Source organism: Lemur catta, chromosome 1, assembly GCF_020740605.2.
Source record: "Lemur catta isolate mLemCat1 chromosome 1, mLemCat1.pri, whole genome shotgun sequence".
NCBI classification, from domain to species: domain Eukaryota; kingdom Metazoa; phylum Chordata; class Mammalia; order Primates; family Lemuridae; genus Lemur; species Lemur catta.
This window is the reverse complement of record NC_059128.1, coordinates 199,936,617-199,951,535: the sequence shown is the minus strand read 5'-3', so window position 1 is coordinate 199,951,535 and position 14,919 is coordinate 199,936,617. Positions and strand designations below refer to the sequence as shown.

Here is a 14,919-nt window from a genome sequence, read left to right as displayed (position 1 = left end):
CTGCTCATACCCCCCATACAGTCTAACCACTATTCTTTCACAGTTACCAATCATTACTATTTGGAATAGAATTATCAACTATCTGCCTCTCAAAATAATCAAATTTTTACTTAAGTTTGAACACATCATTGAATAATGAGTTTGCTTTGGTCCCTTTTATGTTTAGAAATTGTTTTCAATTATACATCTTCAGGAATTACACTGCTTCAGATTTTTCGTTCACTCTTATCATTAATTCATTCTTTTAAATAAATGGAAATATGGTTTAAATGCAATAAAATAAATTTATTTTAAGTGTACAAATGGGAGGTTTATACACTCATGCCACTACCACCAAAATCAAGATAGAACATTTCTATCACCTTGAAAAATCTTCATGCACTTCCCTGTCTATTCTCTCCCCACTGTCATCTCAGGATGCAGGAAACCACTAATTTGCTTTCTGTCAGAATATATTATATTTGAAGTTTTTAGAGTTTTATATAAATGGAATCATACAGTATATAGTTTTTTATATCTGACATCTTTATCTCAGCATATTTCTGAGATGCATTCATGTTGCATGAATCAATACTTTGTTACCTTTTATTGTATTGATACATTGTATAGGTATACCAGTTTTTTATCCATTTATCTGTTGATAGACATTGATAATATTTGCAGTTTTCAGCTATTATAAATAATTCTTCTATGAACATTTATGTTCCCTCTTTATCCCTGGTAACATACTTTGTTCTTAAGTCAGTTTTGTGCTTTAGCCAATTAATCTTTTTGTATGTTTCATAGTATATATTGTTCCATCATTTTCCTGTTAATATATCTGGTTTTTTGTATATGAAATTAATTTCTCATAAAGCAGAGATATTTGGGTTTGCATTTTTATTCAGTCTGTTAATCTGTCTTTTAATTGGTGTGTTAAGATCCTTTACATTTAATGTTATCACTGACATGGTTCGGTTTAAATCTACCATCTTGCCATTTGTTTTCTATTTGTTCCACGTCTCTGCTTCTCTTCCTTTTTTTCCTGCATTATTTTTCTGGATTGAGTATTTTTCATCATCCCATTTTATCTCTACTATTGATTATTTAGCTAAGCCTCCTTTTTGTTACTTTCTTAGGTTTTCTTGAGGGCTTATAATATATATCTTAGCTTAGCACAATCTACCTTCAAATAATATTGTATCATTTCACATAATATGCATACAACAATATATGACTATCTACTCCTCTTATCCTTTGTGTTATTGTTTTCATACGTTTTACTTCTATCTATGTTATGAAGACCATAATAAATTATTTGTGTTTTTGTTTTAAGCAATCAGATTTTACAGAAATTTTAAAATGTGAAAAAGTTCTTTCATTCCTGTGTGTATATCCAAGTTTCCTTCTGGTATTACAAAGAGTTTCCTTTGATATTTCTTGTATTGAGGGTATGCTGCAATAAATTCTCAGATATCATGTTTTCCTGAAAAAAAAAATTTAATTCCTATTTGTTTTGAAATATATTTTCTCTGGATAAAAATTCTAGGTGTTTTCCACCCTCCAGCACGTTAAAGATGTTGTTCCTTTGTTTCTTGATCTTCACGGTTTCTCCAGATACGTCTATCATCATCCTTATCTTTTCTTTATTGCTAGTAGTCATTAATTTGATTGGATCTATTCTGATATGGAATTCATGAGTATGGATTCATGACTACATTAGGTTTTCTTCCTTTTTCCAGACCTGACTTCTTCAAATATTTTCCTTCCCTACAATCTTTCTCCATTCTGGATTTCAGTTCAGAGTGTGGTATATTATTTTTTTTCCCACAGATCACTGAAGTTCTGATCATTCTTTTGCAAGTTTTATTTCTCCTTTATTTTGGATTGATTGTATTATTATATCTTCAAGTTCACTATCTGCTTCTGTAGCATCTAATCTGTTCCTAATTATTTTCAATAAAACTGATATCTTTACTATGCTAAGTCTCCTAATCCATGAACAGTATATGTCTCCTCATTTATTTAGGTCTTTGATTTCTCTCCATAGCATTTTATAATTTTCAGAACGCAGATCCTCTAGATGGTTGCCTACATATTTACCTAAGCATAACTTTTGAGGGGAACTATTATAAATAGTACTTTTTAAAAATGTGTTTCCTATTGTTCACTGCTGGAAAAAAGAATTATAATGTAGTAATAGAAGTTTTTTTTGCTTTGTTTTGCAGAGTCCTTGGAATTCTATATATAGACAATCTTGTTATTTGTGGATAGGGAGACTTTTATTTTCCAACTCATATGATATTTATTTCTTTTTCTTCCCTTATTACATTAACTGGGACTTCTTGTATGATGTTGAATAGTAGTGGTAATAGTGGATACCCTGGTTGTCTTCCATAAGAGACAAAGCACTAAGTGATCTTAAAAGAAAAACATTCAATGTTTCATCTTTAAGTATTTTGTTAGCTTTAGGAATTTTTTGTACATGAGTCTGAGAATGTATATTTCCATTCTTAGTTTCCCGAGAGTGTGATAATGAAGGGATGTTGGATTTTGTCAAATGATTTTTCTGCATTAATTGATATGATCATGTGGTTTTCTCAATAGGGAATTATCTTGATTGATTTTCCAACATTGAATCATCCTTATATTCATAAAACCCAGTTAGCCTAATGTGATTCCTTTAGAGAGAATTTATGTGTTATTCTGCCCAGTTTTCCAGAATGCTGTAAATATGGCATCATTTTCTGTTAATTTTTCAGCTTGAGATTTTCTGTGTAATGTAGACAGTTTAATGCTGAATCCCAAACCTACATGAGAGTTGCCCTTTAGTTATCACTTTTCAAGGTAATTCTTTATTCACTTAGACCCCAAGCCAAGATAGAGAAGTTTCCTGGTCTTCTCATTTCCTTGATGAGTTAGATGTTACTAGTCCACACTTTTACTGAGGGTAAACCCTGTCAAAACTTTCACTCTATACAGAAAATTTAGTTTCAACTGTCACCTTACCTGGAACCAACAACTTTTTTCATAGTTAGGTAAAATGCAAACCTCTTGCTTTAGTGGTTACAAAATGCTCCTGGTAGTTTTGCAGCTCCAAGATAAATGTATTCCTCAGGATTTCAGCTTTTCATGTGTGTGAGTTTATGTGTGTGTTCTGTTTTGTTTGTCCTCTAGTTTCTTGTGTTCTTAGACATTTGATGGCTTTATCTTATTTTTTTTTAGTTGGGAGGTTTTCAGAATAGTTAATAAAATAGACAAAAATGGGAGTCTATTTTACTTTCATATTCATTAGAAAAACTTGATGTGTTTGTCATTCATGTTCAGGGTTCCATAAATTGTTGTGTTATTGCCATCTTGCTTATTGTTTTTGCTTTTTAGTTTTGTGCTCTTGGGTTTTTTTAATAAAGTGTTCATGGAAACTTGCAAATAGATGTGGCAAAAGTAGGTTCCTGCAGCAGTACCAGGATAGAATGACAATTTGTTATCATGGCTCACCAGAATAGAAGTAATACAAGCTCACATCAACAGAGTCAGTTATTAAAACAAACAAAACAAAAACAAAAACAAAAATTTAAAACAAAGTGATAAAACGCTCCAACCAAAATAATATGGTGAAGAGTTTAGGATAAACCATAAGAGATTCCTGAAACCCCATGATGCTTCCTTTGGATCCAGAAATGCCTACCGGAACCTGGCGACTCACATGAATCTGACCTTTCTCTACCTCTTCATTTCTCTAATATATACTTGTTTTCTATTTCATGTCATTTCCTCAGGGTTCTGCTGTGTGTTAATGAGTTTTAATAAGATGGAAAAATACATGCTATTATGTTTGGGTAGCAAATGATTTACCCTGAAAATATAATGCCTTAACCTAATTAAAATGCATGTCTCCACAGAGCCTTCAAGGAGCAATGTTAATGGTGGAAATTTCAGACATTGTGTCAGCCTCATGAGGATCTATTTTTCATTGGGAGAGAATTTGGCATCTTTCAAATTCTGCTGTCACTGAATGGAAGATCAAGTTATGCTTCCACTCTGTAGCCTAAATACCCAGTTCATGTGTAAGATAACATTTTTGCAAAAGTGAAGAAAATTTATCATACACAATGAAATTTAATTTTTTTTTAATTTGGGAAAATACTGAAGATATTGTGTACTACATGAGAGTGAGCATAAAAGTTAAATATAAAACTCTGAGTGGAGACATTTTTATTAAAACTTCATTTAATATTTATATTTTATTAAAACTACCTTATACGTTAAGACAAAGTCCTTGATTTAGGAAATATCTTTTCATTTCTTTTTGTATTTTTAAATTATTGATTAAAATTTTTTTAATAAAGGATACATATGCACTGTTCGAAATCAAAACTACAAGAGACACAGAGTTAAGAATTAACATATTCTGCAATCAGATATTCTAACCAAGGAAAAAGCAGATTTTACCTAATACTCTTTAGAGGGAAAATTAGGTAAAATGGAGGCTTCTTAAATATAGAAATATCCAGAATAACAGAAACAAATTTAATAAAATCTCTGCATTAATTTTTAATATTGAATAGTGTCAGACTGAGTGGCTGGAAAATTTTTGTATTTATAATTAAATTGTGCTACAAGTACACAGATATTCAGCTAATATCTGTACAAGGGTGCTTTGGGAAGCAATAAAAATTTATTACTAGAACCTGAACTGCTCACAAAGGGAAAAAACCTCCTTGGAGAGATACACCCGGGCTGTTCCAGAAGAGACATTTCTCCTGTCCTCCTCTGCTGGCTAAGGATTTCTACCAGTTTCTCCTCACTGAAGAAGGATGAGAAATTTTGATTTACATATCACTGAGCAGCATATATGTATGCACACTCACATCCACATATACATGCATATTTGAAGTTGGTGGGAGAAGTGACATATTTGTTAAAGAAAAGTTCCTGGACTTGTGGATTTCACTTGACTATTACAAGTTCAAAATAGGCTTTCCAGTTAAGCATCACCCTTTCTAGAAGGTTCTCTATTAAAACTAATTTCCTACTGTGTATAGCACATATTACAAATCATAAGCTATTATGTTATTTGAAGCATGATGTCAATGCTTATAAAATTCACTAAAACCCAAGGAATCTATCAATGGCTTGTATTTCCATATAAAGAATATCATAGAGAAGATAAGAGAATCATAAAACAGTAGAGTTGGAAGAAACCTTAGAGATAATAGCAACAACAGCTAAATTCAAATAACACTCACTACATGACAGACACTGTTTTATGTACTTTAAATATATTACCTTATTTGATCCTGACAACAACACAATTAGATAGATATTTTTATTGTTTCCATTATATAGAGATGGAAATTGAGGCACAAAAAGTTTGTTACTTGCTCCAAATCACATAGCTTAATGATTTTTGGGTTGGGATTTGAAACTGGCTTCAGAATCTGTGTTCTTAAACCACAATTAAGTCCAAGGATTATTCCCAAATAAATGAAGGTAGATAGTATCACAACAGGCATAAAAAAAATTGGATTGGAATCACATCACAAAATTTTTGACCCTTGGAGGAAATTTATCATCCATATTCTTAGTTTTTGATTGTTGCAATGTGACTGCACTTAAGAAAAATAGATTTGGCTGTCCTTCTTGATTAGTATAAGCAATTACATCCTTTTTTTATCGCAAAAAAACCCTATAAAAGTCTATTAACTCAATATAGAATAATGGGGCTAATTTTTTTATGGAAAGATAAAGGCTTTAGCCTGCCACTCTTAATCCTCAATGAATGTTTAAGACTTAAAACTATTTTCACTTAATACAAAATGATTTTATTAGAAATAATTGAAGTAATTACTCCCAAATTGATCTAGGCTTCCCACTGCTTCAGATTTCTAACTTTTTTCTTTTGAGCTTTTAATGTTTTAAATGTAAAGTGCTTTGAGACTTTTGTAAAAGATGCTTTTAAAAATACACACTGTCAAAGTGTTACTGTAAAACTCAGTTACATCAGGCACTGTACATATTAAAATGTTGAAGTGACTCATCTTACATTCCCTCTGTTGTTTATATGACCTACACCATGGATATAAAAGGCTTTAAACTAGGTAACAAGAGACTGTCACTCTTTCAGTAAAATCACCTTGGATGAATAAATGAGTTAAATTTTCTAGATTCGTATTTATTTCTAACTTAAAGAAAATATCTCTCTCTCCCTCCTCACCCCCACCTTGAGATTGATAACATACATGGTGCTCTGGGGAACTAAGTGATATTAAAACATGAAAGAATGGCCTCAATCACTGGAATACAGATGTTACCTAGAATTCTTGAAACATAAAACAGGAATTGTAAATCAGTTTCTGAACTTAAAAAATGGAAAATTCTGTTTCTAAATGTGATTATTATTTCTTCAAGTATTTCTTGGTAAATTTTAACTGGGCTCTAACCATTTTTTCAAAGAGAGAAACTTTATAATGTTTGAGAAAAAATTGTATTATTTTATAATTTATGATATATACATAAACATATAATTTTCTTATATTGGTGAGTATATATGAATCACAGGAGCCATATGTGGCAGAATCTCCCAGTTCCTCCCCAAAATCCATTTCGTATCTCCATCCATATTAATAGAATATTTAGCTGAGCACATGACCACTCTGAATAAGACTATATTTCCTACACTCCTTTGAAATTAGCTGTGGCATTGTGACTACATTTGTCTAATATTATGAGAAGAGATGTGATAAAGAAGGGAATGTGAGGAGAAGTACCTTGTGAGAGCTTTGGGGAATATTCCTGAAGAGACAACGCAATTGCACCATTTGCCTCCCCTCATTCCTATTTCTGACCTTTGGATGGAGCAGATGTTGATATCCTGAACCCTGAGATTAAGGCCACACATGGTAGAGCTGCTCAAGCTAATTCTGGGTTCTCAATATCACAAAGTGCCACACTACTTACTGAGTAATAGAAACACCTGAACTAAAAACAAAGTACTTTTTCATTGCAAGTTCCTCAGTATCCATGCCCTGGGTAGTTCTTCCTACATTCACTCTGGGCTTAACCATATGCCTTGCTTTGGCAAGTGGGACAATAGCAAATATAAAACAAGCAGACTTGAAATGTGCTTGTACATATGGACTTGTCTTTTCCTGGGGCCCTTGGAACCCTGACATATGAACAAGCTCAAGGTAGACTGCTGGAGAATGAGAGGCATGTTAGCCAATCTCCCCACACTCATTGTCCTAGTCAACAGCCAGCCCATCACCAGATCATGTGGTTTTGGTCAGATCACATGGGACCACCCAGTTTCCAGTCCAACTTGCTAACTAATTGCAGGCACATGGGTGAACCCAAATGAGATCAGCCAAGGCCAGTTTAGACTATAACAACTTCAGCACAATCCTGAGTTAAACAAATGGATGCTGTGAAGCCACTAGGTTTGGGGCGATGAGTAATACTAATAGATAATGAGATAGTTTCTAAAGTCTTCTTCAGTTCTAAAATGTCATAATTCTTTGATTCTATGTTATAAAGTTTCAAAAGCATAGTCTTTGCAGACAGAGAACCTATTCAAGTTTTCCCATTTGACAAAACTCTGAGCCTCAGTCTTCTACTCTCATGTACGTAGGCCATTGATTCTGATTGGCCTGGGACAGTCCCAGTTTCCCCTTGCTGTCCTAAGGTAATTCTTAATAGCACTCTTTCTCTCAAAAGTGTTTCAGATGGGTCAATAAATTATATTGTGATCTTAAAATATATTTCATAAATTTGGAGTCAGAAAAAATAAGATTAAAAGTAGCGTTGATTACTATCATCAGTCATTGATAAACAATCCATGTACTTACTGAGCACAAAATATGCAAAGCCTTACTATAGGAGATATGAGGATGCAAAGATCAATAAAACACAGTCCATTTTTATTTTTATGTATACCTGTGCATGTGAATTTATTTGTGTATTGTGTGAACATGCTGATTAAGACAGAAGATTTTGGAGCCAAGTTGCTTGTGGTCAACTTTCACAAGAACACCATGACCTTCTGTACGTCAGATTTTTCATCTTGAAAACAAGATGATAGTAATAATACTTAAATCTTAAAACAGTGTTGAGCACACAATGCTGTGTAAGTATGTGATACTATTATAGGGAAAATGGAAGTGCTTTACAACATAAAAAGAAAAATTCATTAATAGACTCTTGAAAATGATGTACTTATTTACTGCATCACTTAATTATTGAGCTATCTTTGAACTAAAGTGGAGTCAAATCTCAGAGCTTACACTCATTGAGTGAAATGTCAGGTCCTGCCCCTATTTAAATACCTCTTCCTCTCCTTTTCTGAGTTACTATAGTTGATTTTGTCTAAATTTAATGTGTGTATGATGTAATATACCTGTGTAAAATGTCTGCATTGTAAAAGTGAAGCAATATTTTCTTTACTGAAATGATGAGTGTTGTCATTAGTTTCTATTAAATTATTAGCATAGTATGCATTAAGATTAAAATGCTGATATAGTGTGGTTATATTTACTCCTTTGATTTCCAAACTAATTTAAATGCCTTTTGAGTTAAAGTACTTATTTAAGACTGAAACAATTCTTATTGGTTAAAAAGTAAATCTCCAGCTTAAAAGAAAATATGTCAGTCTGGCACATAATAATTGGGTATCTCAGAGATGTCTACTGAGTGTATCATACACAGGGATACAGATATATACTTCAGGATTATTAAAAATGCTCTTTATTACTTACATGTGACTTTAAAAATGATATATGAATATTAAATATAATAGAAAACTCCTCTTACATTTGGCTATTATTTGTAATTTTTACCTTTGCTTTCATAAATATGTGTTCTTTACCTAGTCTTTTCTCAGATTTGGCCTTTATGGTAATGATCAATATGTGCTATATTCGTTGCCAGCTGCTATTGATCCCAGTGGGCCAGAACAAGACTACATGATTTGAATTGTGCTTTATGTTGAATGGTTCTTGTATTTCTTAGCCAGTATATGCGATATTCTACATAAGTTCAGATACTAAAACTATCTGACAAATTAAAATCCTGGAAGAATGAATTTACCAAAAGTGATTCCTGTCCCTGGATTGTCCCACTGACTTTAAAAATATTAATTTTATTTTGGTTGTACACATAAAGATCAAATCAGCACACAAGAACATGATAGAACTATCTTTAGTTTGTGGCTTTGAAAATTAATAGCACAATTAAAAAAGAAGGTTAATAGGATTTGAATGAGAGCTCTTTAATTATAAAAAGAGCAAAAACAAACAAATTTTTAAAAATCAACCACTTTCAGCCATTTAGGACCCAGAATGTGAGAAAACTAGTTCTAAAAGTTCAGAAGTTGCATTTGTCCTATAACAGTCATTATTTTTAGAAATGTCTTTATACAAATCTTCAGGTATAGAAAATAGTTCCTCAAAACTTCCATTTGATATAAATCTCAAAGAAGCTATAATTTTAGTCCAATCAAGGCACATATATCTTGTTAAAGGTACTCTTTCAAATGCATAGTGTTTTTGTTTGTATTTCAATGAGCTCATTTTGGCTTTTTTAAAAAAATTTTCTAACCTACCACAGAGAATCATAATCTGAACAACAAAAACTAAAAGACCAACAAATGCAAAATAAATTTTTCTTTCTGTGCCTCCAATCTTAAATATGGACACAATAACTTATAAGAGTAACTACATAAAAGCAGAGAAAAAAGATTATCTGATAATCACAAATTGCCTGTTACATAGCAACTAATGGCAGAGTTTTGCTTGAACACCTAACAAGTAGAGGATAAGAGCTGTGCCTTCAGAACAGTAACATAAAGGGGGCTTTTAGCAAATAGTAAGTTCAACATATGGCAGCAATAAATATGCCTACACAAAGTTCAATTGTATATTATGCTATACTAATAGAACCAACAAAGGTAGTTCCTTTCTACTTTGTTCTAGACAAAATAATCCTGAACAATTGTGATCAGGTATAAATGCCGCACTTACTGTAATATTTACCAACAGGCATGACCAGAGAGTAGCAACCAAGATGATAAAGAAATTCAAAACAATATTCAGTTTAAGGACCTGTAGATGCTAGAAAGAAGTGAAGAAGAAAAGGCTCAACAGGTGAGGTAGAAAGGTCATGATGACCATGTGCAAACACTGGAAGAGGAGGGAAGAAAAACCACACTTGTTATGGTCCCCAATTTTTCCAGAGAGAGCTTTTTTTCAATAATAAGAACTTTCTAAAAGGTCAGACTCTTCAAAGAAAGAATAGACTTCCTCAAAAGGTAATATGTTCCCATTCACTGAAGTATTGATTCAGATAACACAGATACTGAGCAGAAAAAGCTAAAGATTCAGTAATATAAGAGTGAGCTGTGCAATGTTTAATGCTCTTTCCAGGCCTAAGGGGCCTTGATTCCAGGATGTTCGAATATATAATTAGCTAAAAGAAAATAAAAACTATTGTTTTTATAACAAGGAGTGCTAGTACACAAGAATAATATTCAATTCAACATGCAACTCCAAAAGTATCAACACCATAAATTTTGTAGGAAAATTTTTCCAAAAGGAAAGTTTACCTGACTAAAGGTAGAAATTACCTGATTAAAATGTCATTGTTTTCTGTCTGAGATTTATTTACAAAGGAACTCAGAGATTTAAATGTAAAGAAATAAAAATTAACAGCAAATACACAAAATTTTAAAATTTAAAGTGAACATAAGGTAGAATTTTCAAGAAATATAAAGATTTTTTTTAACATGCAGCTCATGTAGGAGGAGAAAAATGTGTGCTTTTTTTTTTTTATAAGAGAAAGCAGAATGCTCCTGGATGAATGCTATGTTCTCAGTATTTTAAAATGTCCTATATCCTCTTAGGAGCTCATAAACAGCTTCTGTTCTCATGGTTTCCCAACTCAAATTGCTTTGTCTCAGTATATTTTCATACCCACCACCTTCAGTATCTAGCCATTGTTTTCTCTTGTCTTCTGAACTAAAAAGGTAGACTTAATCTCTGACCTACAGACTCTCTTTAACTTTCATGGTCTCTTTAACTTTGACTTGCTATTTCTTTATGGCAGCTCATTGTAGATTCCAAAGAGATGGGAATTGTGACCCTTCTTATCTATATATTCCAGAAAGAGAATACCATTGCTGCATGCAATTTTAAAATGTTCAAGAGGGATATAATTCAATAAAAATTTATTTCCAGTCTTACTTCTCATAGATGTCCATGTTAGAGTGCAAAAAATCAATTTCGAATAATTTTGGTTGCTTTGTGAAAGCTTCTTAGAAACTGTTTAAAAATGGTTCAAATTTACTGGACCCTAAGGGCCATACCCATATTGCTCTAAGGTGCATACAAAAATCTCTTGAATAAGAGTACAAGATATGCCTTAAAATATTTACTGGATATTAAATTTTTCATGCCAGGAATTCATTCTTTTTCACATTTCATAATCATCCCAACACCTTATCACTCAAATTCTCAAATACACCAATGGATCTATGAATAGACTCATTTATGTTTTGTTTGATCAATACATGTGAATGGAAATCAGAACAGAATTAATACTGTAATGTGGAACTGAAGTAACTATCTTTAATCACGTTCAGAAACGACACAGAAATATCACTGAATCTTAGCCTCTGTGAGCTTTACCATTTATAATCTGAGATATAGAATAAAAGCCACTTCTACAGTGTTCCTCACTGAGAGTGATCTCAGCTACATGTGAATGAGTCTTTCAGTTCACCGTGGATAAATTATTTATACCTACCTTAGAGGTATATTTGATGCAACCTCATGTTCACACTCATCAGGTGCAGTTTTACACACACTTTAAAGTACCACAGAAGCAACAGTTAGCTTCTTTAGGAGCTGATGGGAAATAACTATTAACCTTTCCAGGTTGGAATCATCTCCTTTATTCTTGTCAGTGTATAATCTGTAGTTTTGATGAAACACTTGACAAAGAACTTGTGTGTTAAAAAAAAAATTTAAGGAAAAATTTATCCTCAATATATACCTATTTTATACCTATTGATGAGGTATAAAATATTAGGAATGTTTCTTCAACAATATAAATCATTGGCAAATTAGATATCAGAAAATGCTAACACAAATTGATTTAGACTACTAAAACCATGGCTAGAATAAATAGAATTTAAGAGGGTATAGTCAAAGAAAACATTAAGAACACTAACAGTTCTTTATTTTATTCTTGTATCTATTTAGATGCCAGAAAGGAATGTCCTTAGAATACATACATTTTTTCACTCCCTAAATAAATACTTTAAATTAATTGCTTCTATGTGTTATGCTTTTGGTTTTAAATAAGGTTTAAGAGTTTACATTTGATATACTTTTATTTATCTTGTGTAAATAACATGTAAAATTGCCTGGTAAAATACTAGATACACAGTAATGCTTGATAAAAGTAAACAAAATTAAGAGAGATTATACTTGTATCATATTGCTGGCTAATACTTAGCTCCAAGAGAAGCTTCTGAATTTTTATAGGAATTTCTTTCAGGGAAGTTGTCCCTATCCTTTACATGTACAATTAATTCTTTATGTTTAAATTCATAACTCTCCTTGATTCTGTTTTAAATTTTATTCTATTTGTTTTGGTAAAGTATTCTAGCCTGTTGGAATAATTTTAAATCTTAATCCTGAAATAATAAAATTACTACACTTCCCAGAGTCCTGAAAATTTAGTAAGCATTCCTCCTATTCTTTCATCCAAACATTGCTGACAAGAGTGACTTGCACACAGCCAAGGACAGAATGCTATGGTACTCAATGGATACCTTTTCAAGGGCAAAGATTTGTTCTTTGTGGGGAATGACAGCACAGTGAATTAATTCAGTTCATTCTTAGACCAAATGTGGGCATTCAGCATAATTTCTTAATTATGATAAAGATGAAAAAGTAAAAGAAATTATTTCAGACCAAAGTAAAGGCATGTAGAATGAAGATACTGTGCAATCTACTTTATGTCCATGAGAAAGTTGACCCTCTTATATTAATCACATCTAATTCTTTGAACATCTTATCAGCATCATTTAAAGTCATAATTAGCACTAAATAGCAAGAGAGGAATACTAACTCTGAGGTCACAGAAAGAAGCCAGAGTGTTGACATTGGAGAATTCTAATGTTATTTGCTTTAACAAAGTCCACGTGGTTTGTTGTGTGCAGACAATGGATATTTGGGCAACAGCTATGGGATGAGATGAAGCAAAGCCGATGTATGGTAGAAACACTTAAAATACACATGCAGCTTGAAATGTGGCAAGTACAAGTGAAATGATACATTTTGAGCAAAAGGATGAAATTTCTATGGAGGAAATAGAATAACAATCAGCAAATGTGTATGTGACTAATGCATCCAGTTGTAAACCAATATGCAGCTTCAATGAATTAGGGAAGAGAAAACAATATTTTTAGTTGTGGTCACAGATAGCAATTGCTTTTACTCATATCTTCAAAGTAGAGAAAGAGATATCGAAGACACAGGATAAGCATTTTTACTTGAAATATGAAATTATGCCCATTACTAAAAACACTAAGAATAAATGGAATAGCATTGTTTCTGTATCTCTGTCCCAAATCCCTCTATATATATTAATATGGAGAACAGATTGTGTAACATTTAAAATTATATTTCATATTGCATATGTTTTAATTATGAAAGTCAGTGGGAAACAATCTATCAGAAAACAATCACTCTGAATTAACATGGCTAAAACAATCCACAAAGAGATTCACAGGGAGCTCCCCCTCTGTGCAGAAGGGACCAGTTAAGCCGTGCAGCATGGAAAGGAGTCACTAGCTGGCATAGTGCTATGTATGAGAAGTGCTTGGTAGTGTGGAAGATGCTGGGCTTTGGAATCAGAAAAGACCTACATTGGATCCTTGCACTGCCCCTCTCTAGCTATTCCACCTTGGGCAGTCGTTTAACCCTTGTGAGACTCAGTTTCCTCACACATACAATGAGGATAATACTACCTGAGATTCATGTGGGAAGTACTGAGAAAATGAAATGTACACTAAGAGTAGTGGTAGCTGGAATCATCATTTCTCCAGACATACTATACCCAATCCATTTGTTTGGAAGAGAAACATAAATAAAATGAGGTAAGAATCATTCATTTGGGGTAAATAAACTGGTTAGATAATTTCTTTATTCCTTAGGACTTAATTTTGGTCTTAAATAATTGGGGATTGGCCTATGATTTCAGGTTGAATCAGGGGTATGGTCAATTGGAAAAGCTCATGTAGATAACAAACTTAAGTGTTTGGTTAAAGTCAAGGTGGTGTCCAACCACTTTGGAAAGTAGTTTGGCAATGTCTCTTACACTAATGCTAAAGGCATATGCTATGAATGACCCAGCAATTCCACTCCCAGACATAGATCAAACAAATGCACACCCCTGTTCACCAAAAGAGGTGTACTAGAATGTTCATAGCAGCAGTATTCATAACAACTTCAAACTGGAAACTACACAAAAGATCAATGTTGACTAGAAAAATTGTGAAAAATTCTTCACACAAAGGAATAGTATTTAATGATAAGGACAACTGGCCTACAATTAAGTATGATAATATGGATGACTCTCACTAACATAATGTTAAGCAAAAGGAAACAAATACAAAAGAATACGTAATGTGGGATTCTATTTATATAAGGTATATAAGCAAAAGAACCTAAGCCATGCTGTCAGAAATGAGAATAGTGGTTACCCTTGGGAGGTGGGGCATACCGGCTAGAGGGAAGCACGGGAAGGTTTTTACGGTGCTGGTAATTTTCTGTTGTTTGATCTGCGTGCAGTTGCACAGGTTTATTAAGTTTGTGAAAATTTATCAAGCCCTGTACTTATATGTGCACATTTCTGTATGCGTATTATATTCAATAAAAA

At 32.6% G+C, this 14,919-nt stretch overlaps 1 long non-coding RNA gene across 1 annotated transcript in view; it reads left to right on the top strand.

Moving 5' to 3' along the window:
• Positions 1–3,926, top strand: part of LOC123630272 — a 63,128-nt gene extending 59,202 nt beyond the window's left edge. The window contains exon 3 of the long non-coding RNA XR_006732626.1: positions 3,882–3,926. This is a non-coding gene — a long non-coding RNA (uncharacterized LOC123630272). The remainder of the gene's footprint in view (positions 1–3,881) is intronic.
• Positions 3,927–14,919: the final 10,993 nt, after the last annotated feature.